Source organism: Pezoporus wallicus, unplaced genomic scaffold (genome assembly GCF_028554395.1).
Source record: "Pezoporus wallicus isolate ANWC-B61680 ecotype Strahan unplaced genomic scaffold, APGP_CSIRO_Pwel_v1 contig_4131, whole genome shotgun sequence".
Taxonomy (NCBI): Eukaryota; Metazoa; Chordata; class Aves; order Psittaciformes; family Psittacidae; genus Pezoporus; species Pezoporus wallicus.
The window spans coordinates 11960987-11973740 of NW_026641950.1; positions in this window are offsets into that span (position 1 = coordinate 11960987).

Genomic DNA, 12754 nt, shown 5'->3' on the forward strand with positions numbered 1-12754 from the left:
GAAATTACATTCAGGAAAACTGTATTGAACTGACTTTGTGAGGGTTGTGATGAAGAGGATGTTGTTCCAACATTGCTGTATTTTCTCCCTTTTTGTGCAAATGACTTTTTTAAATCTCCAAAAGCTTTTTATATTTAAACATCTTTTTCTCAGACCTTAAAAATTACATTATTCTGACAAGATTGTATGTTCAAAATCAGAATCTAATTGAAACTAATGGAGATTTGACTCAAAAATCTAGTGAAATTCATACAAAATTCTCAGATTCTATAGTAATTTTACAAATTGAATATACCTTACCATGCAATCTGCTAACCTATATTGAGAGTTTTTAGAAATTAAGCAGAGTACTATTTCTGTTGATTTTTTTTTACCTGATTTTTTGTTCTTGCATGTTTAAATGCTTTTCATAAGCATTATTTTCTCTTTTAGTGTATCATATTATCTACATAGAAATTTCTGTCCATCCAAAGATGTGTCTACAGAAAGGGATATCATCTATATAGTAAGTTGTACAAGCACAGGATGGCTTCCAGAAGAATGCGATGCATTCATTTAAGGCTTGTACTTGATTGTTTTCATCTCTACTCACTACTTCATTTTCTCTGTTATTTACTTTAATTTCCAGACCTTGGAGAAACATGAACCAAATGCTTAAAAAAATGAAATCAATGCCCTGAAAAAGTATTTTCTACTTCTCACTTTGCAGTCCCTAGTGCTACATCCTCATTTTTGTCTTGAAAATCTAGCTCAGTTTTAAAATGAAGTTAGCAGAAGATTTCCATCTCTTCTGCAGGAAAAGCTTTGTCCTGTTTTAAACCTACTTATTAATGCACAGTTGTTGCCATTGCCAAGAGAAAGAAAATAATTGGAGGGCTTAAAACTGAATGATGAATTTTGGTTGTGTCTTTCTGTTATTAGCTGCGCCTTTATAAGCAGGTCAGAAGGGACCTCTAAGGGAGCTGCTCTTCTGGCTCATACCCACAGTACTCTGTCTGACTAACAGGCCTGTTGCTCCCCTGCTGTTGGGTGCCAGACAGTGGCAGGCACTACCCCTGCATGTCCCTCACTATGTGCCAAAGAGAGCCTGCTTATATCTCTCCAGACTAATTTTATCCAGTTTTTCATCAGGCCAATGCCCACTGATTTCATATTTATCTCTAGGCAAAGCATTTTCACACAATGAACCTAAACCAGGTTTTTAAAGATTTAAGCTTTCTATATTATCTGCTTACCTGCTAGGAAATGAGGAGTATAAACACCCTGGAATCACTCAGGCTGGATGAATTAGTGACCCTTGAAATAGCAAAGTATCAGTGAACAGCAAACAAATATTTTCTCACCTGAAGGCTACACTGTGAAAACAGTCTACAGCTCATTGGGCAAAAATAAACAGATTACTGCCCCATGCAACTGATGTTTTGTACAGTCTGGGCATTGACATAACAAGCTTATGAAGTTGGGGCCTGGCCAGTTCTGATTCCAGGAACACAGCAAGAGATTGATTAAAGTGAGCTTTATACCATCTGTGGTCATGTTATGCTTTGTATAGTTTGTATATCTGCAAGAGCAGCAATAAATATGCCAGCAAAGACAACAGGTTTTCATGAATTGAGAAAAGAAATAGAAGCTGACCAGGAAGATGGCTTCTGCCTATCAGTAGATTCGAGAATGGGTGGCTCCCTGTCACCTGTGAGGAAAGATCACCTGCAAAGGAAATCTGGTACTGGAAGATGCTCCCCCAGAAATGAATTTATGAGTCAAACTCAAATTCATTCCAATATTTATTCAATTAAATTTGGTAGAGGCATTTTGGCAGGAATTCAAAGTCTACATTAGCAAGACAGTAGCAAAATATATATATGGTTAATAATGACTGGCTCCCAGCTGTGTTACTCTATTAATGAGATTGAAGCTAAAGGCCAAATTATAGCCAGGGCATAAACAGGCAGTTTAGTTTGCTTTAGTGGTATGGTACACATTTATAACCGGTATAAGTTTTGCCACAAGAGGGTCAGGCAGAGCAAAGTAGTCATTTCTTCTCCACACCTTCAGCTAACACCGAGCAGCTGTCATTCCCACCACAAAAATTACTTGATTCCATATACATGCCATTTCTGATCCATGCACAGCATAGGCCTTGTGCCAGCTCCTGCTGTGGGTGGCTTGGCAGGGAGCTCCGTTAAGATCTGAATTACCAGCACACATAATCACCATTGTCAGTTGTTAAACATGAGGCAGTTTTGTCAAATGATAAAGCAGAAAGTATATTTTGTGATTAATCTCCTATTTAATGTTTTGCGGTCTCAAGCATCTAATTGGACAGAGAAAAGATTTGCTAGTGCCTATAAGCATTTTCGCACTGACTCAGAATACTACAGGAAGCACTTTCCATGGTTAAGGGAAGACAGGAAGTAGATAGCTGAAAACAGTAGAGCATGTGATTTAGACAGGTGCCTTAATACAGTGCTCGCAGATCCATTAACATTGGAGATACACAAAAGATACATTTTTGTTGCCACTTTCATTTGGCTTTTGATACACTGTTTTCGAGAATGGGTTATGCGTGGAGTTATAGTAATAAAAATATAAGGCATATTTCTAATAGCAGTGTATATTAATGCATTTCCTAGGCATGTGCAATAACAGTTCAATCTATTCTAGAATAGTATATTCTTTAAAAAGAGTACCAAATCCATTCTATGCTATTAATTAATGTTATCATTATTGCATTTCTTCTCTGATGGAGTTTGATGGAGGCTCCACTGCTTCTTGTAGATTACAACGTTCCAGTTAAATTCCATAATAGGTGGAATTATGCAGACTAAGCAGCTGTGATGGACTGCTGATGTAATCTTGACATTGTCTTTTAGAAACTATTTGATTAGAAAGGAAGTCTAATAACCTCACTTATCCGAGGAACATCTTTTCATACCTAGCCTTCTGGCAGAAGAATATTTTTCAAACTGCATAATACCAGAGACAATCTTTGGATGTATCTTTGGATATTCTTTGGAATATTTATAGCTAATGTCATGGTTTAAGCCCAGCCATAACTCAGAACCATGCAACCACTTGCTTACCCCTCCCCGCCACTTCCAGGCAGATGGGAAGAATAGAAAGAATGTAACTCCCACAGGCTGAGGCAAGAACAGTCCAGTAACTAAGGTGTAACACAAACCACTACTGGTACCACCAATAGTAATAATGGTAAGGGAAGTAACAAGGGGAGAGAATACAACTGCTCACCATCCGCCGACCGATACCCAGCCCAACCCGAGCAGTGATCTGGGCCTTCTGGGTAACTGCCCCCAGTATATATAGCAGGCATGACGTGCTGTGGTATGGAATACCTCTTTGGCTAGTTTGGGTCAGATGTCCTCTCTGCTTCCTCCTGGTTTCCCCTCCTCACTGGCAGAGCATGAGACTGAAAAGGCCTCGATTGGATTAAACATTACTTAGCAAAAACTAGAAACATCGGTGTGTGATCAACACTGTTCTCAGACTAAAGTTGGAAAACACAGCACTGCACTAGCTACTAGGAAGGTGAAAAATAACTGTTACAGATGAACCCAAGACAGCTAAGAATATTCACTTACTTGCTACTTAATAATTTTCAGGTTTACATATTTTTCTGTTTTATGTAATTTTTGATGGACAGAATGGCTCTGCAAATGTTGAGTATACAGTTGCTATTTATGCATTGCTGTTCCCATTCACAAGGTCCTATTGGTTTTGCCAGTGTATGACTTATCAGATTTTTTTTTTGATTGAGCAGGCTAATTCTAATCCCCTTTTTATGGATTCATGGTTGATCTTCTTTGCCTATAAACAGAGCCCTAGGCCAGTCTCAAGATGATATGTCTTTTCAACCACAAAATCTTCATGGGTACTCTAAGCCATAAAGAGGTAGGAAATCATAGAATGATAGAGTTTGACAGGTCCTTAAGATCATCTAGTTCCAACCCCCTGCCACGTACTTTTCATGCAGATAGATGTTTGATTTCATTTTGGTAATTCAGAAATGCATTTTTAAGCATTACATTTTCTTTTGATACAGCTCTTCTTTCATGTCCAAAATTACTAGAGTAAAAAAAAAAAATGTCTAATAATGTGTGACTCATGGGTTTTAGAAGAGCTTATAGCCCTGCAGGTTTATGTTCTAATATTTGTTGTGCTTCTGGTACTGTGAGAAATAGTCACCACATTATTTCTAAACATAGGGAACACAGTCCCCCCCCCCCCACACTTCAGTTTTGGATAGTGTGAACGTTTTTTGTGGGAATTTTGACAAATTTAGGCCAAGGCACACATTTGTGAAGAAAAATTGTAGCTCAGTTGCTGAATTTTTAAGAAATTAATTGCAAGTGGAAATAGAAATGTGTGTAAAGGAATAGCATCATCTTATTACTAAAAGAGTCTTCTGAGACTTGCATTCTACTTGCAAGAGATCTTGAAAAAGCAGTCACATAAACACAATTGCTTAGTAGTATCTAATTACATTATCAAGATACACTTGTCAGTGAGATTATATGATGCAGTAAGTGCAATAATAAATATCAGAAAAGAATTTGCTGAAGAAATTCCAAAGGCTGAATCGTCAGTTTTGTTAAAATAATTACATTGGGAAGAGTTTCAAAGTTAGGAGAGGAGCCATTCACTTAACCATGTAGAAAGGATTAAACAGTGGTGGTGGTATATTGAGATAGTGTTTGGCCCATCCTCAATATAGCTGAGAGTATGTGAGTGCTCACAAAATTCTTAGCTCAGCGGGAATTTTCTACATTAAGTTTAGATTTTTTTTTTTTTTTAATCCCTCCCTTAATTAACATCTATTGGGAACATTTTTCAAGTCAGACAGTTGATAGATTTTCTTTATTTTTACATGATCAGCTACTGTTAAAATTGAGAAATGGAAGGCTAAATCTTAACCAGTTGGGGAAAAGGGATGGAGAAATTGGGCTGCCTGTATGAAAGAATATGTAGGGGGCGAAAAATCTCTATGGCACCAGACCTGACCTGAAACTTCTCTGTCCCTGAAGTAGCTCATGACATTTAAAGCCATGGGCTTGTGCATGGTATTTCTCCATTTTAGCGAAAAGTACCACTTCATTGATGGACATCAAAGTGATCGTTTATGTGCCTCAGAGTAGAGAACAAGGGCCAAGAAATTTAGCTGTTTTAATTTCCTTCTTTCTGTAGTTTTCATGTGGGGTGGTATCATTAAGCATATATAGTGCAAGAGGCTAATAATTAAAGTCCATTATCTGTAGAGTATTATATTCAACCATTTTAAGAATGCTTGGTCTTTAAGGCAAGCGTTCAAGACTGCAGATCAGAGGGAGAAGTCCTCAAGTATTCTATTAATTGGTGCTGTAGTAGGCAGACTTGTGCACTGTACTATTGCCAAGGGAAGAAGCTCTAAAAGGTGAATTGGGAACCTAGAATTCTCTTCAGGAGCCCATATGTGAGCTAGTAGGAAAACTGGATTAAGATGAAAAGAAAATTTTACTTATAATTCCTCCTAAGTACTCCTCTGGGGAATAGCTAAGATGCTGAATTTATCAGGCTTCCATCTGGGAAAGAACTTCATACAGCTAAAAGGATTATTTGCAGGTAAGACCTCTGGCCATACTTTTGACATTGCTCAGGTAAACATACAGAAATCAAAGATTAAATGTGCATTTTATCCTGGGTTATGTCCCATCTTCAGTTAACATTTCATTTTAATTTTGAATTCTTGCTTCTGTGCTACCTCCACTTAATGAAACACATTTTATTTCTATTTTTAAAAAAATCCAACCTCAGAATATTCTAGTAGCTTTGGCTCAGAGAAGTGTGAAATGTGATTAACCAGTTGGAAAGGAGGCTTGGTGGAGATCTCCTGTACCTTCGTTAGTATAGTTGAACCAAATATAACTATGAAGTTTTTATTACGCATTTCATTCCGTAAGAACATTTATTGCTGCCCTGTTTTTTCAGTGGTGTCTGATATCAACTTTAGGTATCATTATTATTGTAAAAGCTGGCTGGCAAATGAAGATTTTTCCTAAAAGCATTTGACATATATTTCAAATACAGAAATATTTTTCACATAGATAAGCAAGTCACAGATAGCATCAAAGTTCAATGAAATGAGATCCTAAGGTAAGTATCGCAATAAGTGATAAAATATCTTTACTGGCTTTAAACCCTGTTAATTTATTGCCCTCCTGATAGTTGAGTGCTTACATGATCAATTTAGTAACTTCCACTGTTGTAAAAGGAAATACAAAAGTCTTATTTATCTTATCCAGGTGAAGGAATATTTCTTATTTGAAAACAAAAACTAGGTATTGTTTGAACTGAAGAATAAAAAACTAAAACCAACATACAAATAAAATATGAATATCTTTTTATGCCTTGCTGTAGGCAGTGTATAAAACATACATCACAGGAGAAGGCTTTAAAGCCCATTCATACAATTTGTCCAGTATTTTTCTCTAGGAGATATTTTATGTGAACCACATTTTTTTTTTTTTTCATGAGGGATTCACCAACTAGAAGGAAAACCACAGTCAATTTGACAAATGTATGGGACTTTCCATAGAAACAGCAGACTGCTTCCACATGTTGCAAAACCCAAAAACATTTATGAGTTATACTCAGAGGTGACTAAGCCTGTTCTATACTTGCCTATCAGACAGTAACTTGTAGACCAAGGAAATAGACAGGGAGTCAGAAATCCAGACAGTTTTGGTAAACACAGACATCACATTGCATCTCTCACAGTATGTCAACAGAAGACTGTTACAAAGTGATAAAAACATACCAGATAAATGGCTACTTTAACCTTTTTCAAGCTTCTGCTTTTCCTATAAAATTTTAACATTACTATATAATGTTCCTTATCATCACCTCACCCATTTATAAACATACAGAATACTTCATGTGCTAGAAAATGGCAGATGGTCTGGCTAGTTCTATTAAAAAAGGTCTAGGAACCTTTGAGTTGAATCACCCAACTTTAGTTAAGTGAAGCTGAAAGAACAATCAGAAATTTCTTCAGTCAAGTGATGCTACTTTAAGGGTCTCTAAGATCATTGTGCAATGTATGAACCTATTCTTTGATAAGCATTTGAAGACCCTTAGATGGCAAACGTTTTTTAAATTAAAAAAAAAATATATCTGTGTATTTATGAGAGAGGATGAAGTGGGATTGGCTTCCTGTCAAAAACTGTCAAACAAAAACAGGATTCCTTCTGGATAGTTGTCTTGAGGATTTCTCCTGCTTCCTCAGAGGCTTACGTGGAAAGATTTACAAGTGTATTGTGAATGAGTAGGTAGTACAAAGCACTACAAATGAGAAGAATTATATTTTACTAACACCTCTGACCTTAATTATTTTGTGATTTTTGTCATGTCATTCTGCTTTCCTTTTTGTTCCTGTCTACTGTCAAACTTTTCCCCCTTTGCAAATTTGCAAGGGCAAAGGAAGGAGAGAGGGCTTAGCCCTAAAAACCCAATAGCACAATCCCCAGTGATATTACAAGAATGCCTTCATAGCTTTATAGTCTTCTTCAAACTCCATCTAGCCTCTTGTCAAAGGCAGAGACCTGCTCTAGGTGGCCTGCTTTGGCAGGAGGGTTGGACTACATGATCTCCAGAGATCACTTCCAACCCTACTGATTCTGTGACTGTCTCCTAACATGTATTTTTATGATGAATTAAAAATGAAACCTGATGATTCTATAGGTGTTTGTATAATGTTATTACTGTTATTACCATTGGTAATGGTATTAATAATTATATTAATTATAATACATAAGAATTGATATAAGCATTTCCTGTTTTGCTGGATATTAACGTCTCAGACTACAAGTTCACACAGCTGGGAGACTGGTCATACGTATATGTCAGTGGCAGACAGCAGTCTCATTTTGGTTAAAGTCAGGCTGTACAAGGGCTGTAATGTGTTCTTACAGGTCACTAATCTGGACAAGGGGGTGACCAGGAACCCCAGCAGTTTTCTGTAGGTAGTAAGTTAATTCTTTTCAGAATGTGAACAAGGCATAGGCCATACACATTTTGTTCTTAAGCACACTAAGAAGCGAATGCATAAGGATGATTGTACAGATTCCTTTTCAGTTAGCTGCATGTGCCTGTAAAATAGTCATGTTCAGAAAAGTCAGATTATAGATTAATCTCTCCATGAAAAATACATGCTTTGGCTTTTCCTTTAAACATTGTGCTTTATTGATTTTTAAATGTCACGAAAAGGACATGTAATTATTTAGCACAGAAAAAAAAACAGGTTTAGATCGTTCAATAAACAGAGGAGACAGAAAACTCATAATAAGAAATGACAGTTTGCAGACCTAATTTCATAAATTATGGAGAAGGAAAAACAAACCAAATAATAACAATTTAATGGTTATAAATCAGGTCAAGGTAGGTAATACAAAATATTTTTTGCAATTATCTGGTTAGCTTTTTTTGTGCATTCCTGTCAGTCACATTTTTCACTTTATGTTTACTTTTATTAAAGCCAGTACAAATTAGTTTTTCTGGTCAAAAAGGTCACATCTATAAAAGCAACCTAAAATCTAAATTACTTTTGCATGTGTGAGGATTTGCAGTAGAGCTGCTGGGATATTTATCCAATCAGGAAATAAGAACAATACCAGTGCCTTTGCTGATGCAGACATACAACACGTGAATACTTCGTAAAAATAATTCATATTCAGTCCATAACACTAACAACTTTTTTAAAGAAGCTATTTTAATTCTAAATATTGAATAAATTTGAAAGAACTGCAATCTGCTCACAGATATGCCGTAAGAAAAGGATTAGGTAAATTATTCATAAGAATCCATTCACTCATGTGTGTTCTAAACAATATCCATCAATATCCAGTATTCCTAGAGGTGTTTATGTAACAACAAAATGTGTAAATGTAGATATGAGAATGGACTGCTCTATATTATGCTTGAGAAAAGTAAAGCGCTTGTTACTTTAATCTACAACCCGCAATTTAAAACCAGTTTAGTAAAGTAACTTTTATAATAACATTTCCAAATTTTATTTGCATGACATTATTCTATAGATCAGTTGTACAGGGACCTGTTCAGCAGCTGTGGCCTGATTTGACAGTGGCTATATGTCATGACCCTTGGTGTAGTTAAAATATACCAACCAACACTTCAAAATTATATAATGTTTTCCCCAAACTACTGAAGCTGTTCCACTCTGCTGTAGCTGCTGTAATATTGGAGAGGAGAAAAATAAATAAACTGTCCAAATGTACTTCTGCACAAGAATAGATAAAGAATGTTTTCTTAAAGTGTCCAGAAAGTTATTCTACAATAGAAGATACCAAATGACAATAATATGATTTGGTTTTAATTCTCTAAAACTGTAGAGAACTCAGTTAGACAAAACCTAAGCAGATGGGACATAATTTCACATATAGAATGAGGCCTAAATTGTATATTTGGATGTATATGGCTGTGTTTTGGATTCATAGCTGGCAGTAGGACCACACAGGAATAGGACAACCCCAGTGTAAACAATTTGGGGATCAAAGATTTTAACAACATTTTTTTCCTGTTTAAAATAATAAAGCTAAAATCAGTGTCCTGATACAGCACATGAATAAAGTTCAGGGACAATAGTTCTCCTTTTCTCCCCCCCAAACCAATCTGTGCCTACGACTGTATAGAAGCAGTGACACAGAAACAAATTCTGAAGCATATGATCTCTGTTGTGCAATTATCTCTGGGTTTTAGCTCTTATTTTCATGAAAAACCCAAAGTGATGATCCAGCATTCCCCTGGAAAAGCCATACCATGTCTGTGGAAGAAATGTAAAATAAATAAACCCCATAGTGAACATTTAAGGAATCTATGAAGTTTATGAATTTTGGGGCTGTTATGTCTGTGAAGCAACATCTGTATTGGCAAACTCCCAAACTATTCTCAATACCTTTTTGGTAAAAAGCAGTTGCCTTGTGCCACTATTGTACCAGGGACTGTGCTAACAATTGCACAGCAAAGATAATCACATTCCAGTGCTTAAAAAAGCTGTTTCAACAGACAGAAGCAACTGCGTCCTACAATTTTACAACTTACACTACAGATAAGGACCAGAGCTTGCCTCTTGAAAGTCTGTCTTTGGAAGAAAGTGTTACTGAAGTAACTATCTCTACGTATCTTCTCTATGATCTACATACATGAAGAGAAGGTAATAGTTGTTTCCTTCCTTTTGTGGGCTACACTTTAGAACAGGAGAATTTCCCTAATGGAACTCTGTGTTTGTACAGGGACTGAAGAATAGTAGAGAATCCCAGGAAGACAACAACCCAGTAGAGAATCCCAGGAAGAGGAAGAGCATACTGATTTGTTTCTGACTGCAGGACTATCCAAATTCAAAGGAAGCTGATAAAGACAGATAAGCAAAGAGACTGTTATGCTTCAGAAGAGAAATAACTGTGGACAACATCCCAGAGGATCTATCTGGAGAGAAATGCCCTAGACTGGGGAAGAAACTTAGGCAGAGTGTGCGGAGTGTACAGAGTGCACATTATTTTGTTTAAATCTGTATACTTTCTGTACTAGCAAAAGAAAGCATCGACTGTGGTTAGTTGCATTAGGTGTCACTATCTTTATTTTCAACTGTCTCACATTACCTAAGTGCTCTATTCTGTGTGAGGAAAAGGTTAAGAGTCTCAATAAAGGATTTAAGCAGCCAACAAGGCTAAGAGCTTACCTGTAAGTAAGAATAATTGGTGCTGAAGTTATCCCCTTGCCTAGGACTGGGGAGACTGACTCAGAACTGTCAGGAGGCTTCCTGATCTATCTAAGATCTTCTTTTGTCTGAAATGATCTGTCACTATTGTGGTGAGTACTGAAGAGGTAAGCCTTTAGCAGGAGTTCTTGCTTTAAAACACTGAAAGCCTCAAAGTATTTTATGAGAAATATGATAATCAGGGGTTTACATACTTTGAATGTACATTCATGAGTTCAGGGCAGCAGAATTTCTCTCTAGGATTGTCTGGCCAAAGTTAAGGAATTCACTTTCTTTTTGTTTGACAATTCAAAGACCATGATGTACTTCAAATGCTTCCATGTTTTAAGGCTATAGGTAGTTCCCACATCTCAATTCAAAGCTTTATTTTCAAGCTTATTCTTTTCATGATTTAAACACAGCATCTGACGAAACACAAGCAGATTTCATTTCCAATATAGCATTTTTTGTTGTTTAGGGTTTTCTGTGGGAGGAAAATTTTCATTGTATTTGTAAAGGAAAGCAGTTATAAAAAATATTAATTGCATCATAATTAAGATTCATGGAGTACTGAAAATCTTGGTTTTAGGACAAATAGATCATGTGGAGAATCTGTATAGAAAAAGGTTTCTCTAGCGTCATGCTCTTGGTTGTAGCTGATGTTAACCTTAGGAGACTTACAGGTAATGAACATACATTTGAATTAATGTTGAGTAATAAATATAAAGATGCTTTTCTATGACTAAATAATTGAAAAGATGCATCTGTATCATAAAGAGCATGTAGCACTTGCTACCTGTAGTCCTGAGAGTAAAGTTTCTATTCATAAAGAAAACCTAAGCTGAGAAAGAACATCCTTGAGAGAAGTGGCAATAGTACTAGTCCTTTCTGTGCAAGGTTGCAAGGACATATGAAAACTAAATCTCACAGAGGGGCTGAAAATTAAAGGGAGGGCATCTTCCTTATGCTTTGCTTTGCAGTTTCAGACTTTGTTTTTAAACATTTATTAGATTATTAAATTTATGGGGGTGGGGGACAGATTGGTACAATATTAGAGTCTCAGTTCCTGAGACTTGTCAGACAAATGTTATTTGTCTGATGTTAGGTAATGTCTGAAAGAGCAGAAGGTACTGGAACAGAATATTCCATCCGCATACATAGTACATGGAGACATATATGGTATGAGTCTTGAATTGTAGCTACCAATGAAGCCATCAACACAACTGTTTAGGCATGTTTGGAAGCAGGATGTAAATGTGATAGCTAAAAAAAAATAAAATCGGATTTGAGAGGAGATTTATCCTGGAAAACTAGTGTAATTTCTATTTTTAGGAGCACTGAAGATTTTTCTTTTTGAAAAGGTTGCATTATCTAAAATATTTACTACCTTTTTTTTCTTTTTTAAAGTAATCAGCAGGAGGATTATTGCCTTCTAGAAGAGGTTGACAGGGCACTTTGAGCCAGCACTACCTGTTGTTAAATTTATTAGGAAGAAGACTGAAAGCTTGTAGAAACTGCAAGGCAAATACTAGTTACTTCTGCATTAGACTCTTTCATCAGGGAGGATTCACCTCACTAGATAAGTGTGTGCTGAACAAATATGTGATGTCTGGCTTTCTTAGGGTCCTCCATTCTTCAGTCCATTTGGATGTTATCATCATTCTGGCTTGGGTAATGCTGCTTTTCAAAGTTTTGCACTTTTCCTTTTCAAAGAAAGAAAAATACCAGAAAAGCAGTCTGCTGGTTTGGAAGTCAAAATATAATCCAGATTTTTTGTGTTTTTGCCGTTATTTCCAGGGGCATTAATGTCTCTTCTAAAATTTTTATTTCAAAAAACCTTTCTTCTGTTGCCATGCTGGAGTTCTTTTCCAGGAAATCAAGTGAATCCATGTTTGCTGTCTTCTATGCATTTACTGTCTCCTATGATCACTAAGGAGTTTCCAAAGGGGTGCAACTGAGGTTGAATTCCCAAAGTGGTTTTACACACAA